The sequence below is a fragment of the Lactuca sativa genome, chromosome 7, assembly GCF_002870075.4.
Source record: "Lactuca sativa cultivar Salinas chromosome 7, Lsat_Salinas_v11, whole genome shotgun sequence".
NCBI classification, from domain to species: domain Eukaryota; kingdom Viridiplantae; phylum Streptophyta; class Magnoliopsida; order Asterales; family Asteraceae; genus Lactuca; species Lactuca sativa.
In genome coordinates this window covers 151495804-151501803 of record NC_056629.2, presented here as the reverse complement: position 1 = coordinate 151501803, position 6000 = coordinate 151495804, and positions in this window count along the sequence as shown.

Sequence of the window (6000 nt, the reverse complement as noted above, 5' to 3'; positions counted from 1 at the left end):
ATCGCGAGAGTAGGCAGGGCAGCGTATCATTTAGAGCTACCTGTGGAGCTGATCCAGATACATGATACCTTCCACATGTCACAGTTGAGGAAATGTATAGCCGATGAGATGGCAGTAGAGAGGTTTGAGGATATTCAGGTGCACACGAGTCTGAATTATGTTGAGATGCCAATCGCCATCTTCGATTAGAAGATCAAGGTTATGAGGAACAAGGAGGTTCCCCTGGTTCAAGTCCAGTGGCAACATTGGAGAGGGTCCGAGTTAACATGGTAACCAGAGGCGGAGATGCGGAAGCAGCACCCATAGTTGTTTGTAGAGCGAGACTTCGAGGGAGAAGTCTGATTCTAGTCGGGGTGAATTATAACATCTGGAATTCCATGTACTGGACTTGAACCAGGGGCACCTCCTTGTTCCTCAGAACCTTGAGTGAGGAGGGACTCGACGAGTTGATGCCTAGACTCGTCGAGTAGGATCACGATTTGCTAACTGGATTAATGAACAGACTCGACGAGTCGATGGGTGGACTCGATGAGTCCACGCTGTGGGCAGAAACCCTAAATCTCTGGGCCTGTGCCCTATTTAAGGGACCTTATTGCCCTCATTTGCGGCTAGCAGTCTAGGGAGACAAACCCCAGAGAGCTTGAGCGAGTTGTGTGTGTGTGTGTGTGAGAGAGAGAGAGAGAGAGCTATTTTGATCTTTTTGGTGTGGCTTTGCAAAGTAGAAGGTGTTTCCAACAAGAGAAGGTCAAGGGGGTTGCTATTCTGTGGTTCTTAAGCTTGGGTCTTCATTGTGAAGTTAATAAAACGACCCCTTCTTCTGTTTTGTAAGAGATCATTAAATCTAGGGTTTTCTCTACCTGTTTATGGGCTTGAATTGATGCATATGTTGTCCCTCTGAGTGTTAGACTCTAGATCTGGACCCTTAGAGGTCCAAAGAGCATTATCTATCCTGCTTTATGTTGTTCAATGGAGGAAATGAACCTAGGATGCCATTTTAGAAGCCATTTCACCAAAAGAAGCCTTGGGTGCGTTGCATGAGTGTCAAGATTTGACCTTTACGTGATTATTGGACATGGGGAGGTCAGATCTATAGGTTAGAGAAGCAGATCTGACCTCAGAAGGTCATTTGAGCGTTGCTATGAAGGAAACTTGCCAAGTCCATAAGGGAACTCGACGAGTCGAGTCGGGGTTGCTCCACGATTCATGATCAGTGGTAACCCGTCGAGTGGAAGGTTCACTTGACGAGTCGAGTGAGACCTTAGAAGGATTCAAGGTACACGCTTGGACTCGTCGAGTCACTCATGTGCACTCGATGAGTCTGGTAAAAGTTTTTTAGTTGACTTTCGTTGACTTTTAGGGTTTTGTCAACACTTGGACTTTTGGACCATTAGAAGCGTAAAATGGTCTTTTAGCCTTCTGAGAGAACATTGGAAGGGACTAGTCAAGCCTAGAGAGGTGTTATTGATTTGAGATGATTGCTTATGTGTTTAGGAGGGGCTAGATCATTGTTACGATGTTCAGGGATATCGAGCACTTGAGTTACTAGACAGCATACGAGGTGAGCCTTCTGACTATACGTTACCTAGAGTGGTAAATATGTGTGACCGGAAGCTATGAGAGTATGCAATATATGTTGATAGGTGATATGTGATATGTATGTGTTATGCGATGTTATTAGTAGTATGTATTTGGACCAGAACGTCAGTATGTTATGGACCGGAAGGTCAACAGTGTGTGGACCGGAAGGTCAGAAGGGTATAGACCGCAAGGTCATTACGAGTAGAACCGGAAGGTTTACCAGGGTTGGAATGGAAGTCCCCTGAGATACATGGACCGGAAGGTCCCATAGAGCTATGGCTTTGAATGGCGTATGTGTTATATGTGGTATTTTTGGGGAACTCACTAAGCATTTATGCTTACTGTGTTATGTGTTATGTGTTTCAGGTACTAGCGAGGATCACGGGAAGGCACCGAAATGACCCATACACACTGGCAGAGGATTTTATTTTATGATCTTGGGATATGTTTTATCACGATGACATTTGTTGAACATGAGATTTCAGAATATTGCATGATTTTATGTTGATTTAAATGTGAAAAAATGTTTTAAATTTTTACGTTGTTACAATAAGGGTGAATACTATTCTGCCGGGAGCTGTAGTATTCACTAGTTAGGGTATGGCGCATAGGAGTTCTTAGGCTTGGGTATCCTTACCACTTGAGTCTTCGGGAGCCTGGTTGCCGAACTAGGGGCGAGACGAGGGTCTCCGTGTTAGTCGGGAATTGTTATATCCCAGGTTGACTAGGGATTATCGTAATTGGAAGGAATTGGAGAGATCGTTTGTGCATAAATTCACAAATTTTGGGTCATGAGTTGAGTACCAGATTGGAAATAAGTGGTTCCAATTCTTCCATTGAATCAGACTCTTCAGCTCGATTCTGGATCCATTCGTGTGTTGAATAGGCGAGATGAGGTTCCAGATTCGTGGATGGGTTTCATTTTGAGGGGGGTATTGACCTTCATCTGATATCTTAGGCTGGAGTGGATTAGTTTCATTGTTATGGGAAGAACCGCAAGACGTATGGAACAAGTGGGTGGTAGACGAAATAGGTCGTAAGTGAGACGATTTTAGATGAGTTGTAGCATTCTCTTGGAGTAAAGCGAGCTTCGTGACTTGTGTGTCGCGATGAGCCGAGATAATTATCCTGAGAAGGAAGTCGGTGATTTTTTTTGGTTTGCAATGAGTAACCTTTGGAGGTTCATCTTTTGAGTCGGGAGCTAACCTGATGCTCAGTGTTGAAGGGGATAACTAAGAGGAAATTGTGGCTTATGTCTATAGATATCAGAGGATGCTTCCAAGCGAGCATGATCTTTTCTTGTGTTTGAGTTTTGGGGTTCTTTCCTTTCGATGAGTCCTGATTGTTGTTCAGGCGGTGGGTCCTTAGGGGATTATGACCTTTCCATTCCTTTTGAGTTGCGATCGGGATCGATTAGAGAATTAGAGTTGGAAGAGTGTTCTTAGGGTCTATTAGCCGATGGGCGATTATTAGGATGATGTTTTGCGAGGGTGGTCTGGTAGGGAGATAGACCACTAGAGTTTCATGTTCTGGAGAGTCAGATCGAGTATCGCAGCGGTAGTTGGGTCAGTCCTTATTTGGGGATGGGATTTCATATTGGGTTTAGGTGTTTTTGAAGGAGATTTTTGTATGATATGGGGTCCTTTCGGTGGTGCTTCTCGGATTATTGGGCTCGACCTATGTGTTAATAAGGAGCGATTTTGAGGACGAAATGTAATTCCAGTTGGGAGAATTGCAACATCATGTTCTATATAGTTTAATAATTTAAGGCCCACGGGCATTAATCCGAGTATGAGATGGCTTTGAGGCTTTGAAAGAGAAAGGTTTAGGCCCTTTTGGGACGTGGATAAGGTAAGTTGTGTGATAAAAGAGTTTGGTTTGTGCTTTAGAGCCCCAAATGTATTGTTAAAAGCATTGGTTCGAGATTTTCATGAATTTTGAATTTGATTTCGTGTTGGCTTCAAGAGGAATAAAGTTGATAGAAGTGTAGGGATTCTCGTTACCTTTTCGTGGATATAAGGATCGTCGGAAACGGATTTATAACGAAAAAGTTATGGCCTTCTGATGTTTTGTGGTTTTAGGCTTATTCGAGTACGGTGGGCATACACAAAGCGTACGTTGAGCGTACTAGTGAAAAAGGAAGTACGCTGGGCGTACTTTGGAGTACGTTGGGCATACTGAATAGGGGTGGTCGCGAATGTTCTTCGGAGTAAGCTGGGCATAGGCTAATCAGAACTGAACCCTATTTTAGGGTCTTGGACCCTATTTAAGCTCTTTATCTCATAGCCTAATCCTAATATCATCAGCCTCCATCCCTCTAAACCCTAGAAATCGACCCTGAGCCTCCATTTGAGTGATTCTTGAGCATTTTGGTAATTTAGTGAGTTTTTGGTGCATATTGTGGAAGAAGGAGTTCCTTGAGGAAGCATTGCTTGGCTTAGAGCTTGTGGATCAGAGCCCTAATCAGGTTGATCTAGCTTCAGAAAGCATAAATTTGAATCTTGGTGGCTTTGTCATGTTGATCTAGTATGGTGATGACTTGTTATGTTTGCCTTTTGAACAAGAAGGAGATTTGAAAGAGAATAGCTTGAGCATCTAGCTTTTGCATCTATGTTCTTCTCTTTTTGGTGCATCTTCATGTGGTATCAAGTTTAAAACTTACTTATTGTTGTGCTAGTTTTGTTTTTGGTCCATTTTAGGGTTTTTGGTCCCAAAGCTTGAAGCTTTATGAGTTTTTGAACTCCAAATCCTAATATATATAACTTTAAGTGCTCTAGTGGAGAGGATTCTTAAAAATGAGGCCTTGGACGTTGGAACCACCTTATGCATAAGATATGAGCATTTTTCGGAGTAAAGAGTAAGAGTTGTTGTGTTTGGGACATGATCTACCATGCAAAGGCTTAAATTCACGAGCTTTATTATGTACAAGCCCTTATGGAGACCTGATCTAAGAGTATAGCTATGGTCTTAACAGATTAAGACCAATGGAGTGGAGATAACAATCCTGGATGTACGCTGAGCGTAATTCCAGTAAGTCCCGCGTATAGACCAGCATCCCCGATGGCCAATCTGGATTGTAAGTACGCTGAGCGTACCAAGGAACATACGCCCCGCATAACCTTACTATGGACTTTTGGGCTAAATCTCATTTTGGGCCTTGAGTTTGGGCTTGTTACAATAGGGTATTGGACCAAAGGAATGTATATATTCGTGCTTGGGCCCTTGAGTTGGGGTTGCCATTTTGTTTCGAGAGTGGGCCTCGGGTGAGCCCATTTATTATTGGGCCTTAGTGGGCCTAATGGGTTTTAGGCTATTATTGGGCTGGTTAGTGGTCTTCATTTAGACCTAATGAGTGATAGTCTGGACTTAGTTCCTAATTGCATTAATTATCGGTTTTGGCTCAGAGTTAGAGGCCAGTGCACAACAGTACCGTTTTTAGAGGCTGTTCTTATCTGAGGCGAGTCTTCTCACTATACTTTACCTAGAGTGATACTTGTGTGTGACCGGAAGGTCTTATATGCTTACATTGAGTATTATGTTATCTTGCCTTATGTTGTATGCTGTGCATTATGTCTTTGTGATTTATGGTATGTGGAGCTTTACAGACCGGAATAGAGGAGCCAACGAACCGTGGGACTGGAGGCTCCCGCTGAGACACATTGACTCGGGGGTCTTACTGTGATATAGCCTCGAGTGGCTAATGATCTGTGTGTGTGGTATTTTGGGGAGCTCACTAAGCTTCATGCTTACCGTGTTATGTGTCATGTGTTTCAGGTTTTTCTTTGGATCGCGGGAAGGAACCAGCTCGATTGTACACACCAGAGAAGGAGTTCTGTTTTAAGGATCCTGGATTATTAATCAATCAATTACGGAGAAGTGTTCTGTAAACTAAAAAAATGAGATTTTGTGAAATGCGTTATGAAATTTATATGATTTTAAGAATAATTTTTTTTGGAAATTTACGATGTTACAAAATCACATTCCCCGCCTTTCTCATTTTATCATTATGAAATCGATCCAACATATTTATAAAATAAAACCTAAGAAATATAATGAAATACATTATCAGATAATAAAAAAAATAAGCACCAAAATGATAAGTTTGTATATTGTTTACAACATACTTTAACACCCTAACTCAAAACTTAATATTATAAAAAACTTTATTCTTTACGAAACATGTCTATTAAACTCATTCTTTGTACCGCCCATTTTCCTAAATATATCGGTTAAGGGTTTAGATAGATCAATGTATGGTTTTCAAGAAACCATAAAGGGGTTCAAGAAATGGTTTTGGAGGAAAACCATATGTCATGACGTGATGCATGAAGTGTCACGACATGGTATGGATGTTATGAAACACGTGTTTTAGGTGAGTGTCATGACTTGGAAAGAGAATGGACACGAAGTTGCGAACGTTGC